Raw genomic sequence first — 24,524 nt, 5'->3', positions numbered from 1 at the left:
TTTGTGGTCCAGCATGTGATCAATTGGGGAGAATGTTCCATGTGCATTAGAGAAGAAAGTGTATTCTGCTGCTTTGGGATGGAGTGCTCTGTAAATATCAATTAAGTCCATGTGGTATAATGTGTCATTTAAGGCCTGTGTTTCCTTACTGATTTTCTGTCTGATCTGTCCATTGATGAAAGTGGGGTGTTAAAGTTCCCCAGTATTACTGTGTTACTGTTGATTTCTCCTTTTATGGTTGTTAGTATTTGCCTTATGTATTGAAGTGCTCCTATGTTGCGTGCATATATATTTACAATTGTTATATCTTCTTGGATTGATCCCTTGATCATTATGTAGTGGCCTTCTTTGTCTCTTGTAACAGTCTTTATTTTTTTAAAATGTTCATTTTATATTTTGGCTGTGCTGTGTGGCCTGTGGGATCCTAGTTCCCTGACCAAGGATGGAACCCCTGCCCCCTGCGTTGGAAGCATGGGGTCTTAACTACTGGACTGCCAGGATAGTCCCATAACAGTCTTTATTTTAAAGTCTATTTTGTCTGAGTGTTGCTACTCCAGCTTTCTTTTGATTTCTATTTGTATGGACTACCTTTTTCCATACTCTCACTTTCATTCTGTGTGTGTCCCTTGATCTGAAGTGGGTCTCTTGTAGACAGCATATATACAGATCTTGTTTTTGTATCCATTCAGCCAGTCTATGTCTTTTGGGTGGAGCATTTAATCCATTTACATTTAAGGTAATTATCAATATGTATGTTCTTATTGCCATTTTGTTCATTGTTTTGGATTTGTTTTTGTTGGTGTTTTCTCTTCCCTGCCTCTTGTTCTCTTCTCTTGTGATTTGATGACCAACTTTAGTGTTGTGTTTGGATTCCTTTTTCTTTTTTGTGTGTATCTACTATAGATTTTCAGTTTGTGGTTATCATGAGGTTCTGATATGGCAGTCTGTACATAAACAAGATTGTTTTAACTTGCTGGTCTTTTAGTTTCAAATGCATTTCCAATATCATGCATTTGTGCTCTCCTCTTCTCACAGTACCTGGTTTTGTTATCATATATGTGGGCAGATGATTTCCTGCCTTTACTGTATGTTTGTCTTTACTGGTGAGCTCTTCCATTTTTAATTTTTAAATTTATAGTTGTTACCTTTTCTGCCTAGAGACGTTCCTTTGGCATTTGTTGTAAAGCTGGTCTGGTGGTGCTGAATTCTCTTAGCTTTTCCTTGTCTGCAAAACATTTGATTTCTCCATCAAATATGAATGAGAGCCTTGCTGGGTAGAGTATTCTTGATTGTAGGCTTTTCCCTTTCATTGCTTTAAATATATTGTGCCACTCCCTTCTGGCCTGCAGAGTTTCTGCTGAGAAATCAGCTGATAACCTTGTGGGAGTTCTTTTCTGTGTATTTGTTGTTTTTCCCTTGTTGCTTTTAATATTTTTTCTTTGTCTTTAGTCAGTTTGATTACTGTGTGTCTCAGCCTGTTCATCCTTGGGTTCATCCTGCCTGGGACTCTCTGTGCTTCCTGGACTTGGATGACTGTTTCCTTTCCCATGTAAGGGAAGTCTTCAGCTATTATCTCTTCAAATATTTTCTCAGGTCCTTTCTCTTCTCCTTCTGAGACCCCTATAATGGGAATCTCCAATGTCCCTGTCCCCACAGTGAGCCATAGCTGCACCCCCACCCCCCGCCTCCACAGGGGACCCTCCAACACTAACAGGTAAGTCCAGCCCAATCTCTTACGAGGTCACTGCTTTTTTCTCTGGGTTCTGATGTGCACGGGACCTCATGTGCACCCTCCAAGAGTGGAGTTTCTATTTCCCCCAGTCCTGTGGAATTTCTGCTGTCAAACCCTGCTGGCCTTCAAAGCCAGACTCTGGTGGCTTCTCCTCCTGTTGCCATACTCACAGGCTGGGAAGCCAACGTGGGGCTCAGAACATCACTCCTGTGGGAGAACTTTTGTGGTGTAATTATCTTCCAGTTTGTGGGTTGCCCACCTGGCGTGTATGGGATTTGATTTTATCGTGATTGCGCCCCTCCGACCATCTTATTGTGGCTTCCTCTTTGTCTTTGGACGTAGGGTATCTTTTCTGGTAGGTTCCAGCGTTTTTTTTTTTTGTCAATGGTTGTTCAGCAGTTCGTTGTGATTTTGGTGTTTCCATAAGAAGGGGTGAGCTCACATCCTTCTACTCTGCCAATCTTTCCTCCTCCTCAATCATAAATTCTTGCAACTTTGTATGAATGTTTACAATGTTCAAAATGCTTAGAAAAATTTTTGCGCTCATTCAATACAAAATAAGAAAGGAGAAATAATGGAATAAGAACAGGAGTAAGAACAAAGACGATAAATAGAAAAAGAACTTCAAGTATGAAATAAAACCAAAGGAAGTAAAGATAAACCAGAGATCAATGAAATACAAAATGAACAGAAAATCAAAGAAAAGTAGGCTCTTTAAAACTTTAGTAAAATGTATAAGACTAGCAAGATTGATTGAGAAAAACAAAAACATTACTAATATCTATCAGGAATAAAACAAGAACCATTAATTATTCTACAGAAACTAAAAAAAACAAGAGTAATCTGAACAACTCCATGTCATTAAATCCAACAACTTAAATAAATTCTGTGAAAACCCAACTTATGAAAACTGAGAGAAGATGAAAAAGAAATCTGAATTGGCCTATAAGAAATACTGCTTTTATAAACTTCCTACAAGTAAAATTCTAGGATAAGATCCTTTTACCAGTGAAATCTATCTTATAAAAACTCTTTCATGAAATAGATGAGAAAGTATTTTAACTTACTTTATGAGGTCAGTGTCACTCTAAAAACAAAGCTGGATGCTGAAATTTACAAGACATTGTTAAGAGAAATTAAAGACAATCTAAATAAGTGGAGAAATATACCAGGGTTACCTATTGGAAGACTCAATACTGTTAAGATGTCAATACTCTTCAAACTGGTTTACTGATTCAATGAATGAAATCCGAACAGCCTTTCTAATAAAAATTGGCAAGCCTGTTCTAAAAATTGTATGGAAAATTTAAAATCTCAGCATTGTCAAAAGAATCTTTAAAAGTCAAAGGTCTTACACCACCTGATTTCCAGTCTTTTAAGTTTGTTGGAATCAAGTCAGTCTGGTTTACTTGTAAGCATAGACATATGGATTAATGTAATATAATACAAAGCCCAGAAATACACATGGCCAGTTGATTTTGACAGTGTCACCAATGTAATTCAGCAGGAAAATTCTTTTCAATTACCTGTTAACTAGATATCCATTTGAGAAAAAAAATTAGCTTTCACCATATTTCAAACTGTAAACAAATTAATTTGAGATGGATCATAAAATTAAATGTAAAGGCTAAAACAACATATTGTAGAATTAAACATAAAAGGATATTTTTGTGACCTTGGAGTACTCAAAGAATTTTTTTTAGCAGGATGCTAATCTACTAACAATAAAGAAAATCTGCATAAATTTACTTTATCAAGATTTAAAATTTGATAAAATACAATGTTAATAAAATGAAAAGACTGTTAATAAAAAGACAAGCCACTGACTAGGAGAAAATATTTGTGATATATACATCTTTATAAGGGCATGTATTCAGAATATGTAATTACTACTTCAAATCAGTACTAAATAGGTAAAACCAGTGAAACATTATAATTTGAACACATACTTCATGAATAAGATATCAAACTGCTAATATGCACATGGAAAGTTCTCAACGTTATTAGGAAAAGTGAAAATAAAACCACACTGAAATTCTGCTGTCTGCTTATAGAATAGCCCAGATTAGAAAGACTGACACTACCAAGTGTTGATGATGGTGTAGAGCATCTGGGGCTCCCATACATTTCTTTTGAGAGTATGAAGTGTTACAACCACTCTGAAAAACCTTACAAGAAACTACCCCAAAGTTAAATGTACACTTTCACTATGAACCTGTGAAGACGCCTATAAAAAATGAAAATGTGAAAAGACTGTACATCATTCATAACACCTTTGTTCATAATACTGCACACTGGAAAAAACCTCAATGTCCATCAACAGATGAATGGGTAAGCAAATTGTGCAGAATACTCCAAAAGCAATGAATACAGGTAAATATATCAGTTTACATGAATAGAAGCCTTGCACACAAAGAACAATGCAAGATTCTATTTGCATAAAGTTTAAGTACAGGCTAAATAAATCTGGTGGTGATAAAAATCATAACAGTGGGCGGAATATCTAAATAGACACTTCTCCAAAGAAGACATACAGATGGCCAGAAAGCACATGAAAAGATGCTCAACATCACTAGTTATTAGAGAAATGCAAATCAAAACTACAATGAGGTATCACCTCACACTGGTCAGAATGGCCATCATCAAAAAATCTACTAACAATATATGCTGGAAAGCGTATGGAGAAAAGGGAACCCTCCGACACTATTGGTGAAATCTAAATTGGTACAGCCATTATGGAGAACAGTATGGAGGTTCCTTAAAAAACTAAATATAGAACTACTATATAATCCAGCAATCCCACTCCTGGGCATATATCTGGAGAAAACCATAATTTGAAAAGATACCTGCAACCCAATGTTCATTGCAGCATTATTTACAATAGCCAAGATGTGGAAGCAACCTAAATGTCCATCAACAGAGGAGTGGATAAAGAAGATGTGGTACATATATACAATGGAATATTACTCAGCCATAAAAAAGAATGAAATAATGTCATTTGCAGCAACATGGATGGACGTAGAGATTGTCATACTGAGTGAAGTAAATCACAGAGAAAGACAAATATCATATGATATCACTTATATCTGAAAACTGAAACAAATGAACTTATTTACAAAACAGAAATAGAGTCACAGATGTAGAAAATAAACCTATGGTTACCAAGAGGAAAGCAGGGAGGAGGGATAAATTGGAAGACTAGGATTGACATATATACTCTACTATATATAAAATAGATAACTAATAAAGACCTCTACTGTATAGCACAGGGAACTCTACTCAATACTCTGTAATGACCTATATGGGAAAAGAATAACTGATTCACTTTATACCTCTATACCTGAAACTAACACAACATTGTAAATCAACTATATTCCAATAAAATCATAACAGTGGTTGCCCTGGATGGGGAATTAACTGGAAAAGGTTAAGGAAACTTTCTGAGGTGATAAAAATGTTCTAATTATTGATCCTGACCTTCTTACATAAGTGTACATGTATGTCAAAACAAACTTTGGTTAAATATATTCATTTTATTGTATGTAAATTATATCTTAATTTAGAAAGAGCAAAAAGAATATTTATTAAAAAATAAAAAGATAATACTTTATACCTATTAGATTTGCAAAAATAAGAAATCTGTAGTACCCCATGTTGGTAGACATTTGGGGATATAGGAATCCTCATATACTTCTGGTGGAAATGTAGATTGGTATAGACATTCTGCAATGCAAACTAGCGCTACTTAGTCAAATTGAGTATAAATAGAAATCATGACCTGACATCTCTAATCCAGGGGAAAATATGCAATAACAGAAGTAAAAATATTCACTGGTGGGAATGAATGGAAATAGCAGAGGAAAGAGTCAATTAACTTGCAGGTGGTTTACTAAGAATTATCCAATCTGAACAAACAGTAAAAAGACTTAAAAAAAAGTGAACAGAGCCTAAGGGACACATGGTAAATTATCAAAAGTCTAATATTCATGTCATTGGAGTCACAGAAGGAGAGGAACAATACTAATGCAGACAAAAAATACTTGAAGAAAGAAGACTTCTGATTTCAAAACCACCATGTAAAGAATTTGGAAGTAACCACAAGAAAAAAAAGGCAGTCAAACTGAAAATCAACAACTTCCTTGTACCCATCAGAGAACTGAGTATTCAGAGAAACCAGAATCTCAATCTTGACAGAAAGTTAGATCCAGATATGCTTACTTGGAGCATATCTATGCAGCATATTTATTACTGGAATTATAAACTGGTAGGAACACTTAAATGATAATGTCGAGGAATTTCTGGAGCTGTGTGTGAGCTAAAATGAGAGTGAGAAAACTCCTAGATGCCATAGTCTTAGGCAAGATCCCACATAGTCATGGGCTGTACCTTAGGGAAATGCATCAGGTTTTCAGGGTAAAGACCAGAGAAAGATCCTCTCATGGCTCTGGAAAGTGATATATACCCAGAATCTTCTCCATACAAAGGTCTATACTCCAGGGTAAACGACTTTGCCAGAACTTTATCCCAATTGAGAAAAAGGTATTTTCTCACTCTAGATGCTAGTATCCCTATCTCACCTACGGGGTAGAGGGCTATACAGGAAGAAATGCTTGTGAAGGTCACCGACACAAAAGAAAGGATTTAATTAGATAATAGGGTGCCTCCCCCCCATTCATCTTACCACCACATCACAACAGGGCTTCAGTATAACAATAGTGGATTACAGCTGAAAGAGCTGCAAAAAACTGACACTTTTTAAAGAGGGGTACTTGAAGAAGCTCAAAGTCAAGAGGGGAGACAGAAAAAAAAACACTGGGTGAATTTGGAGTTTGTGGAACCTAAGGCTGCAGGAAACATGAACAAAGCCAAACTCTTAGACAGTTTAACATAAATCAGGTGTGAGAACTTATCAGTTTCTATTATCTGATAGAACATGTTTGTCTTTCAACCAAATGTAACAGGGCATACCCAAAGGCAAGAAACCAGCTGAAGAGACAAAGCAAGCAACACAAGATTCAGTTATGACACAGATCTTATAACCATAAGGCATGAAACAATTATGATTAAAGAGAATGATGTCAGCAAGATGTCAGACCAGGAGGTCCTAACACTCATACTCCCATGAAAACAATATAACTATGTAGGTCAAAAAATACCTCTTGTATGTCAAAAATCTCTCTTGGAGAGCTCTGGATTACAATTAAAAAGCTGCAACAGACCAATGAAGCACAAAAATTGAGGATAGTTATACAAAAAGTGTAGGAAGCACTCTACTAGCATCAATGCTGGTATTGCTCAGTGCCATGAGGGATTCCCCTCAGCCACTACTTCCTCATTTGAGGGAAAAGGAGAGCAGGAGGACTGAAAGAGCCTTCATGACATAGGCCTCCAGTAACCCATGGCATCACCGTGGACACCCACAGCTTTTGCCACTGAGGACTCCCATAAGCCTTCACGATACTGACCTGAGCCAATGTAATTCCCTGTAGTCCTCACTGGGGCACTCTCCTGAGAGCTGGAGCCACTACTGTGCATACCTGGGGCCTGGGCCACCACAACCATCCACTCCAGTCCTAGTGCTGCCTAGTGCTGCATGTGCCCAGACCCCAGTGCAAAGACAGATCCCTTCCACAGTGACTTCCCTGTGCAGGGACAAGGAGAAAAGGAGACTCTCAGTGTCCTTTGCCACCAAGGACTTAAAAGCCCTAGTCATCACCATGGACACCCTCAGCTTCCCTCAGTCAGGACCAGTGAAGTCTTTGCCAGTGCTGATGCCAGCTGATGGAGATGCCCAGAGTCTAACTGCTGCACCTCCCCAGGAGTGAGAGTCACCAATGTGCCCCCTTTGGGCCTGGAGCTGCTGCACCCCACGCATCTGGTTCCCTCACACCCAATCATAAGTGAAGGTCTTTCTGCACTGAAACTGGACCATAATGTCTGTATGAGGGGGCCCTCCCTTCAAATGCATGGACACAAGTAACACACACACACACACACACACATCAGGGAAATATGACACTACCAAAAAAACACATTAAGTTTCCACTGACTGACCCCAAAGAAATGGAGATCTATAAACTGCTTTGTAAAACCTTCAGAATAACTGTTTTAAAGGAGCTCAGTAAATTTTAAGAAAACAGACTGCTCGATGGAATCAGGAAAACAATGTGAACCAAATGAGAAATTCAAAGAGAAGTTATAACATGAACTAAACAGAAATTCTGAAGCTGAAGAATACAATAAATAAAATGAAAAATGCAACAGATTCAACAGCAGACTCAATCAAGCAGAAGAAAAAAATCTGTGAACTCAAAGACAAGTCATTTGAAATCATCCAAGCAGAGGAGAAAAGAGAATAAAGAAAAGAAAAACTGCTGCACATTATGGGAATCCCAGAGAGAGAAAAAGGAGATGTTTATTTAAAGGGAAAATGGTTGAACATTTTCCAAATCTTGGGAGGAAAAATGGACAACCAGACTAATGAAGCTCAAATGACCCCAAATAGAATCAACCCAAAGAAGATTACATGGAGACATATTAGAATCAAATTGTCAAAAGTCAAGGACAGAGAATTTTGAAAGTAGTAATAGAAAAGCTACATGTCATATATAGGAGAACCCCCATAATACTATCAGCAAATTTTTCAGCAAAACCTTGCAGTCTAGGAGAAAGTGGCATGATATACTCAAAGTACTGAAAGAAAAAATTTTCAACCAAGAAGACTATACCCAGAAAATAATCTTTTCAAAGGAAAGAGATAATGTCTTTCTCAGACAAAAATTGAGGGAATTCATCACCCCTAGACCTGCTGGCAAGAAAGGAACAAAGGAACAACAAAACAGAAGAAAAAGTAAGAAAATAATGAACAAAATGAAAGAAATAAGTCCATATCGATCAATAATTATTTAATGTAAATGGATTAAATTCTCCAATCTAAACAAAGAATGGCTGAATGGGTTTAAAAAAAAAAAAAACCCACAAGAGCCAACTATATGCTTCCTATAAGAAACTCACTTTAGCTTAAAGGACACATCCAGGAGAAAGCAAAGGAACGTAAAAAGTTATTCCAAGCAAATGTTAATAAGAGAGAGCAGGGTAGTCATAATTATATTGGATAAAATAGAGTATGAGTCAAAAACTGTCACAAGAGACAAAGAAGGTCATTATATTTATGATAATGGGGCCAATTCATCATGAGGGTATAAACACCAAATAGCTGAGTACCAAAATATATAAATATTAACAGAACGGAAGGGAGAAATAGGCAGCAATACAATAATAGTAGGGGACTTTAAATATGTCAGTTTCAACAATGGCTAGATGATCCAGACAGAATAATGAGGAAAAAAATGGACCTGAGCAACACCATAGACAAAATGGACCTAACAGATTATACAGAACATGCATACAACAATATCAGAATACACATAATCAAGCACACAGAGGACATTCTCCAGCACAGATCATATGTGAAGCCATAAAATAAGTCTTAAAAGATTTATATTATACAGAATAACTACAATGGTATGAAACTAGAAATGAATAACAAGGAAAAACTGAAAATTCACAGTAGGTTAAAATTGAACAGCATACTCTTGAACAACCACTGGGTTAGAGAAAAATCAAAAGGGAAATTGAAAAGTATCTTGTAATGAATGAGAATGAAAACACAACATACCAAAACTTATAGAATGCAACAAAAACAATTCTAAGAGGAAAGTTTATAATGATAGACACTTACATTAAGAAAAAACCCAAATACTTTTACTAAAAAACAAAAACTTTACACCTTAAGAAACTAGAAAAATATAAACTAAGACCAAAATTAGCAGAAGGTAGGAGATAATAGAGGAGAAATAGATGAAATAAAGACTAGAAAAGGTCAACAAAATTTAAAGTTGGCTTTTTAAAAAGATAGACAAAAATAACATTTAGCTGGACTAACTAAAAAGAATACTCAAAATTATAAACAAAAGGAGAAAATAAAACTGATACCACAGAAATACAGAGGGTCATAAGGGACTACAATAAAAAATATATTCCAACAAATTGAAATAATTTATTGAAATGGACAATGAAGAAATGGATAAATTCCTGGAAACCTAATACTGAGTCATGAAAAATAAGTCTGAACAGACCAATAAAGAATAAGGAGGTTGAATCATTAGTCAAAAATCTCCCAACAAAGAAAAATCCCAGGACCAGATGGCTAGAGTGGTGAGTTCTACCAAACATTTAAAGAAGAATTAACACCAATCCTTTTCAAAGTCTTCAAAAATTGAGGAGGAACTCTTCCACAATCACGTTAAGAGGCCTGCATTACCCTGATACCAAAGCCGTATAATGACAAGAAAGGAAAATTATAGGCCCTGATGAACATAGACACAAAAATCTCCCAAGTACTAGCAAACCTAATTCAGCAGCACATTAAAAGGATCGTATACCATGATCAAGTGGGATTCATGCCTGGAACGCAAGGATGGATTGACATTTGTAAGTAAATGTTAACAGAATGAAGAATATATTATAACAATAGATGCAGATGAAGCATTTGACAAAATGCAAGATCCTTTAATGATACAAACTCTGAAGAAATTAGGCATATAAAGAGTGTACCTCAACATAATAAAGGTTTTGTATAACAAGCCTACAGCTAACATTATACTTGACAGTGAAAAGCTGAAAGCTTTTCATCTAAGATCATGAACAAGATAAGATGCTCCCTCTAGCCACTTCTGTTCAATATGGTACTGGAAGTCCTAGCTAGATAAGTTAGGCAAGACAAAAGGAATAAAAGGCGTTCAAATCGGACCGGAAGAATTAAAACTGTTTGTAGATGACACGATCTTTTATGAAGAAAAAACCCAAGACTCCACCAAAAACAGATCTAATGAATCAATTTGGTAAAGTTGCAGAATAGAAAATCAATATACAGAAATAAGTTGTGTTTCTATACACTAAAATGTACATTATAAAAAATAATTTAAGAAATCTTTCTCAGTTACGAAAACTTTAAATAGAATAAACTACATAGGAATAAATTTAACCAAGGAGGTGAAAGATCTGTAAACTGGAAACTATACAACATTTTAGGAGGATACAAGCAAATGAAAAGTTATCCTGAGTTCTTGGATTGACAGAATTAATATTGTTAAAACGTCCCTGCTATCCAAAAGTGATTTACAAATCAAAGCAATCCCTTTCAATATTACAATGGCATTTTTCACATCCATAGAAAAATCCTAAATCTTTATATGAAACTGTAAAACACTCCAAATAGCCAAAGCAAACTTGAGAAAGAACCAAAGTCAGGGGCGTCACACTTCCTGATTTCAAATTATATTGCAAAGCTATAGTAATTTTTTTAACCTATTTTTTTAAAAATTGAAGTATAATTGATTTACAATGTTGTGTTAGTTTCAGGTGTGTAACAAAGCTATAGAAATTTTTTAAAAGTGTGCTACTGTCATAAAAATAGTCACATAGACCATTGGAACAGAATAGAGAGCCTAGAAATAAACCCTTACATATATGGTCAACTAATCTTTCACAAGGGTGCTGAGAATACACAATGGGGACAGGATAGTCTCTTCAATAAACGGTGTTGGAAAGACTGGATATCCACATACAAAAGAATGAAAGTGGATACTTAACTTACACCATTCACAAAATCATCTGAAATGGATTAAAGGCTTACAACATAAGACCTGAACCATAAAACTCCTAGGAAAAACATACAGAAAAATCTCCTTGACGTTGGTTTTGGCTATGATTTTTTGGTTATGTTGCTAAACTCTCAGGCAAAGAAAGCAAAAATAAAGTGGGACTACATTAAACTAGAAATATTCTGCACAGCAAAAGAAATAATCAAAAAAGGGAAAGAAAGGCTTCCCTGGTGGCGCAGTGGTTGAGAGTCCGCCTGCCGATGCAGGGGACACGGGTTCGTGCCCTGGTCCGGGAAGATCCCACGTGCCGCGGAGCGGCTGGGCCCGTGAGCCATGGCCGCAGAGCCTGCGCAGCTGGAGCCCGTGCTCCGCAACGGGAGAGGCCACAACAGTGAGAGGCCCGCGTACCGCAAAAATAAATAAATAAAAGGAAAAGGCAATCTATGGAATGGGAGAAAATGTTTGCAAACAATGTATCTGATAAGGGGTTAATATCCAAAATACGTAATGAACTCATAGAACTCAACAGCTAAACGAAAGAAAACATTTAACCCAGTTTAAAAATGGGCAAAAGACCTCAGTAGGTATTTCTCAGAGGAGACATACAAATGGACAGCAGATATGTGAAAAGATACTCAACATCACTAATCAACAGGAACACACACACACACAAACAGGAGATGAACTCACACCTGTTAGAATGGCTATTATCAAAAAGCAAAGATAATGATGGTGGTGGACAGGCAAACTTTGCATACTGTTTGTGGAAATGTAAATTAGTAAACCTTTAGGAAAAAACAGTTTCTTCAAAACATTAAAAAAAACTGTTACATGATCTATCAACATCACTTCTGGGTATTTAAAAGAATTGAAGTCAGGATCTTGAAGAGATATCTGTACTCCCATGTTCATTGCATCATTATTCACAATAGCCAAGACAGCGACTACTTAAATTCTCATTGATAATTGGATAAAGAAATGTAGTGTATACATAAAATGGATTATTAAGCCTAAAAAAACCAGGAGAATCCTGCCATTTGCAACAACTTGGATGGAACTGGAGGGCATGATGCTAAGTGAAAATAAGCCAGGTACAGAAAGACAAATGCTGCATGATCTTAGTTATAAATGGAATCTAAAATAGTAAAACACGAAAGAAACAGAGTCGAATGGTCGTTGCCAGGGAATAGGGATAGTGAGAAATGAGGAGCTGAGGTGATGGTTAAAAGGTACAAAGTTTCGGGCTTCCCTGGCGGCGCAGTGGTTGGGAGTCCGCCTGCCGATGCAGGGGACGCGGGTTTGTGCCCCGGTCTGGGAGGGTCCCACGTGCCGCGGAGCGGCTGGACCCGTGGGCCGTGGCCGCTGGGCCTGCGCGTCCGGAGCCTGTGCTCCGCGGCGGGAGAGGCCACAGCAGTGGGAGGCCCGCGTACCGCAAAAGAGAAAAAAAAAAAAAAGAAAAGGTACAAAGTTTCACATATATAAGTTCTGGAGACCTAACAGCGTTTAAGCTAACAGTACTGTATTGTATACTTCAAACTCGCTAAGAAGTAGATCTTATGATAAGTGTTCTTACCCTAAAAAAAAAAAAAAAAAAAGTGTGGAGAAGGAAACTTTGGGAGGTGATGGATGTTTATATACTTGATGGTGGTGATAGTTTCATGGACGTATACTTATCTCCAATCTTATTTCATTGAATACATTGAATATATAATTACATGTCAAACATACCTAAATAAAGTGCTTTAAAAGAACCCAAAATGTTGGCAAAAAGTAAACAACGAAAAGATTTTCCATCATGCAGCTCCTCAACACACAACTTACACAAACATCTCTCTTTAATAGAGAGGCCTCAAATTTTCCATTAAAAACGTTTATTACAACCTGCTTAGAGGCCTCCCACCCACAGGACTTGCTGTGCTGTACAGCATCATTTAAACAAGCCCCAGCTGAAAACTAAGTTTGGAGAGTGACCTACTGGTTCCAGAGGACATTACTTAAAAAAAAATTTTTTAACATCTTTATTGGAGTATAATTGCTTTACAATGTCGTGTTAGTTTCTGCTGTATAACAAAGTAAATCAGCTATACGTATACATATATCCCCATATCCCCTCCTCCTTGCGTCCCTCTCCTACGCTCCCTATCCCACCCCTCTAGGTGGTCACAAAGCACCAAGCGGATCTCCCTGTGCTATACAGCTGCTTCCCACTAGCTAGCTATTTTACATTTGGTAGAATATATATGTCAATGCCACTCTCTGACTTCGTCCCAGCTTACCCTTCCCCCTCCCAGAGGACATTACTTTTATTTAAACTAACAATGTTTCCTTTAGTTAAAGCAGGGGCTAATTCTGGTACTTAAACACACACAAACACACCCACACGCACCCCTAGCATTACTGTAATCTAATGAAATACACTTAGTCCCTGGTGTAATTAGTCCTATCCCCAACTGATTCTGGATGTTTCCTTGTATTCATCTTAGTACATGTAACTTGAGTTTCTCAGTTCTCTGGGGCAAAAGTATACACACCATGTTATTTTTCTAATTTTCTGGAGCCCGTGTGCCACAACTACTGAAGCTCACGTGCCTAGAGCCCAAGCTCTGTGACAACAGAAGCCACTGCAATGAGAAGCCCACGTACCACAACAAAGAGTAGACCCCACTCGCCACAACTAGAGAAAGCCTATGCGCAGCAACGAAGACCCAACAACGAAGACCCAATGCAGCCAAAAATAAGCAAATAAATTAATTTTTTAAAAGTTGGTATTCTACATACAGAGAACAGGACGTGATCAACATTTTAAAGTTTATAAAAATACAAGTTTAATTTCATAAACCATATTTTATATTTTCTTAAAAATTTATACTTGTTACATTTTCCTTTCATTGATGGCTTTTCTTTTTGCTTCCCTTTTTCTTTCCGTGTTACATTATGGACTGTTAGTGGTTGGTATCAATACCTAGTTCACTGATAGTTACCCTTTCTGATATACATATATCACACCCTGTGTGCAATTCAGCATGACATTAGGTGTATCCATACGGTAAAAATAGATTCCATTAGAGTTTGAAGGTTTCCACATGGCATAAATAGAAGGCATGGGCTCACACCACAAATCTGAATAGATATCAACTGAAGTCTTTCTAATAATCTTACCCTTTTCTTTAAAACAGGCTCACTCCCGAGAAGATCCTGATGAAGGAAGATTGTTTTGAAGCTTAACCAAAGAGCACTCTGCAGCATTATTTCACAGAACCCCTACCCTGGGCTCTCTACCAGAGAATGACTGGTCAAAGAAATTGGCATTCCAAAGGACTAATGTCAGCATCATGTGGCATAAATCACTTTCCCTCTCCTTTTTTAAGCAAAAAATTAAATGTCCATAACGAAACAAAAGTGCCTCCACATATTACACCAATGGATCCTGGAGGTTTCTAGCCAAGCTGTGCATCCAAAAATAAATAAGACCTCAGAAAGGACTGTGGATCCAGAGGAGCTGTCAAACCTGCCCTACCCCAGCTCACCAGGCAGCCAGGAAAAAAAAATGTAACCTACAAAGGAACCCCTATTAGGCTATCAGTGGATTTCTCAGCAGAAATTCTACATACCAGGGGAGAGTGAAATGACATATTCAAAGAGCTGAAAATGAACATTTTCACCCAGGAATACTTTATCTGGCCAAATTATCCTTGATATATGGAGAAATAAAGGTTTTCCTAAACAAAAGCTAAGCAAGTTCAGCAACATTAGATTTGCCATGCAAGAAATTCCAAAAGGAGTTTCTTGAATTGAAATAAAAATATGCTAATTAATAACATGAAAACATAGGAAAGTACACAACAATCTGATAAAGGTAAAATATAGAGAGAATCTGAAAACTGTCTTTCTATATTAGAATGGTATCTTAAGTATATAGGTTAAAAAATTATTAACTAGTTATTATAATTTGTTAACAAATATACAACATAAAGAGGCAAATTTTGATATCAATTATATAAATGGAGAGGAGTAAAAGGATGGAGACTTTATAGGTGAATAAAGATAAAACTACATTTTATGCTGATAGCAATTTATCAAGGAGATGTTTTATATAACCCCTCATGGTGACCAAAAGCAAAAATGTACAGTAGATTCATGAAACACAGAAAAACAGGGAGGCAGAGCATACCACCATGGGAAACCACCAATGTATAAATGTAGGCAGAAACAGAGGGGAAAAGAAACAAGAGATGTGAACCAACCAGAAGAAAAACAATAAGATGGCAGTAGTTAGTCCTTACATATCAAAATCAGTCTAAATATAAATGGATTCAATTTATCAACCAAAAGTCACAGATTGGCTGGCTGAATGAAAAAGAAGGGAGAAATAGAAAACAATATAACAATAGTAGGGGAGGGAATTCCCTGGCAGTCCAGTGGTTAGGCCTCCACGCTCCACTGCAGACGGTATGGGTTCCATCCCTGGTCAGGGAAATAAGATCCCACAAGCTGTGTGGTGCGGGCAGAAAACAAACACAAAAACCCAAAGAAACAAACACAATAGTAGGGGACTTCTGTACTGCACTGTCAGCAATGGATAGATCAGACAGAAAATTAACAAGAAAACGTTGGAGTTGAACCACACTTTAGACCAAGTGAACGTAACAGGCATATATAGAGCATTCCATCCAACGGTAGCAAAATACACACACTTCTCAATTGTACATGTAACATTCTCCAGGGTAGAGCATATGATAGGACACAAAACAAATCTTAGCAAATTTAAGAAGTTTGAAATTATAAAGAGACCTTCAAGATGGTAAAGGAGTAAGCCATGGAGATCACTTTCCTCCCCACAAAAACATCAGAAATACATCCACATGTGGAAAAACTACAGAACACCTACTGAATGCTGGCAGAAGACCCACACTTCCCAAAAAGCAAGAAACTCCCCACATACATGGGTAGGGCAAAAGAAAAAACGGAGACAAAAGAATAGGGACAGGACCTGCACCTCTGGGAGGGAGCTGTGAAGGAGGAAAAGTTTCCACACACTATGAAGCCCCTTCACTGGCGGAGATGGAGGGTGGTGGGGGGGAAGCTTCGGAGCCATGGAGGACAGCGCAGCAACAGGGGGGGCAGAGGGCAAAGCAGAGAGATTCCTGCACAGAGGATCAGTACCAATGAGCACTCACCAGCCCGAGAAGCTTGTCTGCTCACCCGCCGGGGCGGGTGGGGGCTGAGAGCTGAGGCTTCGGCAGTCAGATGCCAGGGAGAGGACTGGGGTTGGCTGCATGAACACAGCCTGAAGAGGGCTAGTGTGCCACAGCTAGCTGGGAGGGTGTCTGGGAAAAAGTCTGGACCTGCCTAAGAGGCAACAGACCGTTGTTTCGGGGTGCACAAGGAGAGGGGATTCAGAGCACCACCTAAACAAGTTCCAGAGACGGGCACGAGCCATGGCTATCAGTGTGGACACCGGAGATGGGCCTGATACGCTAAGGCTCCTCCTGCAGCCACAAAGAAGCCTGTGTGCAAGCACAGGTCACTATCCACACCTCCCCTCCCAGGAGCCTATGCAGCCCGCCACTGCCAGGGTCCCAGGATCCAGGGACAACGTCCCCCAGAGAACACACGGCGCACCTCACGCTGTTGCAATGTCATGCCGGCCTCTGCCGCCACAGACTCGCCCCGCATTCCATACCCCTCCCTCCCCCTGGCCTGAGTGAGCCAGGGCCCCCGAATCAGCTGCTACTTTAACCCTGTCCTGTCTGAGGGGTGAACAGATGCCCCCAGGTGGCCTACATGCAGAGGTGGGGCCAAATCCAAAGCTGAACCGCGGGGCTGTGCGAACAAAGAAGAGAAACGGAAATCTCTCCCAGCTGCCTCACAAGCAGTGGATTAAATCTCCACAATCAACTTGATGTACCCTGCATCTGTGGAACACCTGAATAGACAACGAATCATCCCAAATTGAGGTGGTGGACTTTGGGAGCAACTGTAGACTTGGGGTTTGCTTTCTGCATCTAATTTGTTTCTGGTTTTATGTTTATCTTAGTTTAGTATTTAGAGTTTATTATCATTGGTAGATTTGGTTATTGATTTGGTTGCTCTATTCCTTTTTTTTAAAAAAATATATATATATTTTCCTTTTTCTCTTTTTGTGAGTGTGTATATGTATGCTTCTTTGTGTGATTCTGTCTGTATAGCTTTACTTTTACCATTTGTCCTAGGGTTCCATCTGTCCATTTTTTATTACTTTTTAATTTACTTTTAATATTTTTTATTTTAATAACTGTATTATTTTCTTTCTTTCTTTTTTTCTCCCTTTTCTTCTGAGCCATGTGGCTAACAGGGTCTTGGTGCTCTGACTGGCTGTCAGGCCTGTGCCTCTGAGGTGGGAGAGCTGAGTTCAGGACATTGGTCCACCAGAGACCTCCTGGCTCCATGTAATATCAAACAATGAAAGCTCTCCCAGAGATCTCCATCTCAACGCTAAGACCCAGATCCACTCAATAACCAGCAAGCTACAGTGCTGGAAACCCTATGCCAAACAACTAGCAAGACAGGGACACAACCCCACCCATTAGCAGAGAGGCTGCCTAAAATCATAATAAGGTCACAGACACCCCAAAACACACCACCAGACACGGTCCTGCCCACCAGAAAGACAAGATCCAGCCTCATCCACCATAACACAGGCACCAGTCCCCTCCACCAGGAAACCTACACAACCCAGTGAACCAAACTTAGCCACTGGGGGCAGACACCAAAACCAACAGGAACTATGAGCTTGCAGCCTGCAAAAAGGAGGCCCCAAACACAGTAATTGAAGCAAAATGAGAAGACAGATAAACACACAGCAGATGAAGGAGCAAGGTAAAAACCCACCAGACCAAACAAAGAGGAAATAGGCAGTCTACCTGAAAAAGAATTCAGAGTAATGATAGTAAAGATGATCCAAAATCTTGGAAATACAATGGAAAAAATACAAGAAACATTTAACAGGGACCTAGAAGAACGAAAGAGCAAACAATGATGAACAACACAATAAATGAAATTAAAAATTCTCTAGAAGGAATCAATAGCAGAATAACTGAGGCAGAAGAACGGATAAGATACCTGGAAGATAAAATAGTGGAAATAACTACCACAGAGCAGAGTAAAGAAAAAAGAATGAAAAGAATTGAAGACAGTCTCAGAGACCTCTGGGACAACATTAAACACACCAACATTCGAATTATACGGGTTCCAGAAGAAGAAGAGAAAGAGACTGAGAAAATATGTGAAGTGACTATAGTTGAAAACTTCCTTAATATGGGAAAGGAAATAGTCAATCAAATCCAGGAAATGCAGAGAGTCCCATACAGGATAAATCCAAGGAGAAGCACACCAAGACACATATTAATCACGCTATCAAAAATTAAATACAAAGAGAAAATATTAAAAGGGAAAAACAACAAATAACATACAAAGGAATCCCCATAAGGTTAACAGCTGATCATTCAGCAGAAACTCTGCAAGCCACAAGGGGGTGGCAGGATGTATTTAAAGTGATGAAAGGGAAAAACCTACAACCAAGATTACTCTACCCAGCAAGGATCTCATTCAGATTCGACAGAGAAATTAAAACCTTTACAGACAAGCAAAAGCTAAGAGAATTCAGCACCACCAAACCACCTTTATAACAAATACTAAAGGAACTTCTCTAGGCAGGAAACACAAGAGAAGGAAAAGACCTACAATAACAGACCCAAAACAATTAAGAAAATGGCAACAGGAACATACATATTGATAATTACCTTAAATGTAAATGGATTAAGTGCTCCAACCAAAAGACACAGACTGGTTGAATGGATACAAAAAATAAGACCCATATACAGGCTGTCTAAAAGAGACCCACTTCAGACCTAGGAACACATATAGACTGAAAGTAAGGGGATGGAAAAAGATATTCCATGCAAATGGAAATCAAAAGAAAGCTGGAGCAGCAATTCTCATATCAAACAAAACAGACTTTAAAATAAAGACTATTACAAGAGACAAAGAAGGACACTACATAATGAACAAGGGATCAATCTAAGAAGAAGATATAACAATTGTAGATATTTATGCACCCAACATAGGAGCACCTCAATACATAAGGCAAATACTAACAACCATAAAAGGCGAAATCGACAGTAACACATTCATAGCAGGGGACTTTAACACCCCACTTTCACCAATGGACAGATCATCCAGACTGAAAATAAATAAGGAAACACAAGCTTTAAATGATACATTAAACAAGATGGACTTAATTGATATTTATAGGACATTCCATCCGAAAACAACAGAATACACATTTTTCTCAAATGCTCATGGAACATTCTCCAGGATAGATCATATATTGGGTCACAAATCAAGCTTTGGTAAATTTAAGAAAATTGAAATTGTATCAAGTATCTTTTCCGACCACAACGCTATGAGATGAGATATCAATTACAGGAAAAGATCTGTAAAAAATACAAACACATGGAGGCTAAACAATACACTACTTAATAACGAAGTGATCACTGAAAAAATCAAAGAGGAAATCAAAAAACACATAGAAACAAATGACAATGGAGACATGACGACCCAAAACCTATGGGATGCAACAAAAGCAGTTCTAAGAGGGAAGTTTATAGCAATATAATCCTACCTTAAGAAACAGGAAACATCTCGAATAAACAACCTAACCTTGCACCTCAAGCGATTAGAGAAAGAAGAACAAAAAAACACCAAAGATAGCAGAAGGAAAGAAATCATAAAAATCCGATCAGAAATAAATGAAAAAGAAATGAAGGAAATGATAGCAAAGATCAATAAAACTAAAAGCTGGTTCTTTGAGAAGATAAACAAAATTGAAAAACCATTAGCCAGACTCATCAAGAAAAAAAGGGACAAGACTCAAATCAATAGAATTAGAAATGAAAAAGGAGAAGTAACAACTGACACTGCAGAAATACAAAAGATCATGAGAGATTACTACAAGCAACTCTATGCCAATAAAATGGACAACCTGGAAGAAATGGACAAATTCTTAGAAATGCACAACATGCCAAGACTGAATCAGAAAGAAACAGAAAATATGAACAGACCAATCACAAGCACTGAAATTGAAACTGTGATTAAAAATCTTCCAACAAACAAAAGCCCAGGACAACATGGCTTCACAGGCGAATTCTACCAAACATTTAGAGAAGAGTTAACACCTATCCTTCTCAAACTCTTCCAAAATATAGCAGAGGGAGGAACACTCCCAAACTCATTCTACGAGGCCACCATCACCTTGATACCAAAACCAGGCAAGGATGTCGCAAAGAAAGAAAACTACAGGCCAATATCACTGATGAACATAGATGCAAAAATCCTCAACAAAATACTAGCAAACAGAATCCAACAGCACAATAAAAGGATCATACAACACGATCAAGTGGGGTTTATTCCAGGAAGGCAAGGATTCTTCAATATATGCAAATCAATCAACGTGATACACCATATTAACAAATTGAAGGAGAAAAACCATATGATCATTAAAATAGATGCAGAAAAAGCTTTCGACAAAATTCAACACCCATTAATGATAAAAACTCTGCAGAAAGTAGGCATAGAGGGAACTTTCCTCAACATAATAAAGGCCATATATGACAAACCCACAGCCAACATCGTTCTCAATGGTGAAAAACTGAAACCATTTCCACTAAGATCAGGAACAAGACAAGGGTGCCCACTCTCACCACTCTTATTCAACATAGTTTTGGAAGTTTTAGCCACAGCAACCAGAGAAGAAAAGGAAATAAAAGGAATCCAAATTAGAAAAGAAGAAGTAAAGCTGTCACTGTTTGCAGATGACATGCTACTATACATAGAGAATCCTAAAGACGCTACCAGAAAACTACTAGAGCTAATCAATGAATTTGGTAAAGTAGCAGGATACAAAATTAATGCACAGAAATCTCTGACATTCCTATACACTAATGATGAAAACTCTGAAAGTGAAATCAAGGAAACACTCCCATTTACCATTGCAACAAAAAGAATAAAATACCTGGGAATAAATCTACCTAAGGAGACAAAAGACCTGTATGCAGAAAATTTTAAGACACTGATGAAAGAAATTAAAGATAATACAAACAGATGGAGAGATATAGCATGTTCTTGGATCGGAAGAATCAACATTGTGAAAATGACTATACTACCCAAAGCAATCTACAGATTCAATGCAATCCCTATCAAACTACCACTGGCATTTTTCACAGAACCAGAACAAAATATTTCACAATTTGTATGGAAACACAAAAGACCTCAAATAGCAAAAGCAATCTTGAGAACAAAAAACGGAGCTGGAGGAATCAGGCTCCCTGACTTCAGACTATACTACAAAGCTACAGTGATCAAGACAGATGGTACTGGCACAAAAACAGAAAGATAGATCAATGGAACAGGATAGAAAGCCCAGAGATAAACCCACGCACATATGATCACCTTATCTTTGATAAAGGAGGCAGGAATGTACAGTGGGGAAAGGACAGCCTTTTCAATAAGTGGCCCTGGGAAAACTGGACAGGTACATGTAAAAGTATGAGATTAGATCACTCCCTAACACCATACACAGAAATAAACTCAAAATGGATTAACGACCTAAATGTAAGGCCAGAAACTATCAAACTCTTAGAGGAAGACATAGGCAGAACACTCTATGACATAAAACACAGCAAGATCCTTTTTGACCCACCTCCCAGAGAAATGGAAATAAAAACAAAAATAAACAAATGGGACCTAATGAAACTTCAAAGCTTTTGCACAGCAAAGGAAACCATAAACAAGACCAAAAGAAAACTCTCAGAATGGGAGAAAATATTTGCAAATGAAGCAACTGACAAAGGATTAATCTCCAAAATTTATAAGCAGCTCATGCAGCTCAAGAACAAAAAAACAAACAACACAATCCAAAAACCGGCAGAAGACCTAAACAGACATTTCTCCAAAGAAGATATGCAGACTGCCAACAAACACATGAAAGAATGCTCAACATCATTAATCATTAGAGAAATGCAAATCAAAACTACAATGAGATATCATCTCACCCCAGTCAGAATGGCCATCATCAAAAAATCTACAAACAATTAATGCTGGGGAGGGTGTGCAGACAGGGGAACACTCTGGCACTGCTGGTGGGAATGTGAATTGGTCCTGCCACTATGGATAACAGTATGGAGGTTCCTTAAAAAACTATAAATAGAACTACCATATGACCCAGCAATGCCACTACTGGGCATATACCCTGAGAAAACCATAACTCAAAAAGAGTCATGTACCAAAATATTCATTGCAGTGCAGCTCTATTTACAATACCCTGGAGAGGGAAACAACCTAAGTGTCTATCATTGGATGAATGGATAAAGAAGATGTGGCACATATATACAATGGAATATTACTCAGCCATAAAAAGAAACGAAATTGAGTTATTTGTAGTGAGGTGGATGGACATAGAGTCTGTCATACAGAGGGAAGTAAGTCAGAAAGAGAAAGACAAATACCGTATGCTAACACATATATGTGGAATTTAAGAAAAGAAAAATGTCATGAAGAACCTAGCGTTAAGACAGTAATAAAGACACACACCTACTAGAGAATGGACTTGAGGATATGGGGAGGGGGAAGGGCAAGCTGTGACAAAGTGAGAGAGCGGCATGGACATATATACACTACCAAATATAAGGTAGATAGCTAGTGGGAAGCAGCCGCATAGCACAGGGAGATCAGCTCGGTGCTTTGTGACTGCCTGGAGGGGTGGGATAGGGAGGGTGGGAGGGAGGGAGACGCAAGAGGGAAGAGAGATGGGAACATATGTATATGTATAACTGATTCATTTTGTTATAAAGCAGAAACTAACACACCATTGTAAAGCAATTATACTCCAATAAAGATGTAAAAATAAAAATAACCAGCAAGCTACAGTGCTGGAAACCCTATGCCAAACAACTAGCAAGACAGGGACACAACCCCACCCATTAGCAGAGAGGCTGCCTAAAATCATAATAAGGTCACAGACACCCCAAAACACACCACTAGACACGGTCCTGCCCACCAGAAAGACAAGATCCAGCCTCATCCACCATAACACAGGCACCAGTCCCCTCCACCAGGAAACCTACACAACCCAGTGAACCAAACTTAGCCACTGGGGGCAGACACCAAAACCAACAGGAACTATGAGCTTGCAGCCTGCAAAAAGGAGGCCCCAAACACAGTAATTGAAGCAAAATGAGAAGACAGATAAACACACAGCAGATGAAGGAGCAAGGTAAAAACCCACCAGACCAAACAAAGAGGAAATAGGCAGTCTACCTGAAAAAGAATTCAGAGTAATGATAGTAAAGATGATCCAAAATCTTGGAAATACAATGGAAAAAATACAAGAAACATTTAACAGGGACCTAGAAGAATGAAAGAGCAAACAATGATGAACAACACAATAAATGAAATTAAAAATTCTCTAGAAGGAATCAATAGCAGAATAACTGAGGCAGAAGAACGGATAAGATACCTGGAAGATAAAATAGTGGAAATAACTACCACAGAGCAGAGTAAAGAAAAAAGAATGAAAAGAATTGAAGACAGTCTCAGAGACCTCTGGGACAACATTAAACACACCAACATTCGAATTATACGGGTTCCAGAGGAAGAAGAGAAAGAGACTGAGAAAATATGTGAAGTGACTATAGTTGAAAACTTCCTTAATATGGGAAAGGAAATAGTCAATCAAATCCAGGAAATGCAGAGAGTCCCATACAGGATAAATCCAAGGAGAAGCACACCAAGACACATATTAATCACGCTATCAAAAATTAAATACAAAGAGAAAATATTAAAAGGGAAAAACAACAAATAACATACAAAGGAATCCCCATAAGGTTAACAGCTGATCATTCAGCAGAAACTCTGCAAGCCACAAGGGGGTGGCAGGATGTATTTAAAGTGATGAAAGGGAAAAACCTACAACCAAGATTACTCTACCCAGCAAGGATCTCATTCAGATTCGACAGAGAAATTAAAACCTTTACAGACAAGCAAAAGCTAAGAGAATTCAGCACCACCAAACCACCTTTATAACAAATACT

At 38.1% G+C, this 24,524-nt stretch overlaps 1 long non-coding RNA gene across 1 annotated transcript in view; it reads left to right on the top strand.

The window, feature by feature from the left end:
- Positions 1-17,925, top strand: part of LOC109548420 (uncharacterized) — a 126,809-nt gene extending 108,884 nt beyond the window's left edge. Inside the window, exon 4 of the long non-coding RNA XR_012326559.1 lies at positions 14,574-17,925. This is a non-coding gene — a long non-coding RNA (uncharacterized lncRNA). The remainder of the gene's footprint in view (positions 1-14,573) is intronic.
- Positions 17,926-24,524: the final 6,599 nt, after the last annotated feature.

The sequence above is a fragment of the Tursiops truncatus genome, chromosome 16 (genome assembly GCF_011762595.2).
Source record: "Tursiops truncatus isolate mTurTru1 chromosome 16, mTurTru1.mat.Y, whole genome shotgun sequence".
Classification (NCBI taxonomy): Eukaryota; Metazoa; Chordata; class Mammalia; order Artiodactyla; family Delphinidae; genus Tursiops; species Tursiops truncatus.
The sequence above is the reverse complement of the archived record's forward strand: the minus strand, read 5'-3'. Positions and strand labels throughout refer to the sequence as shown.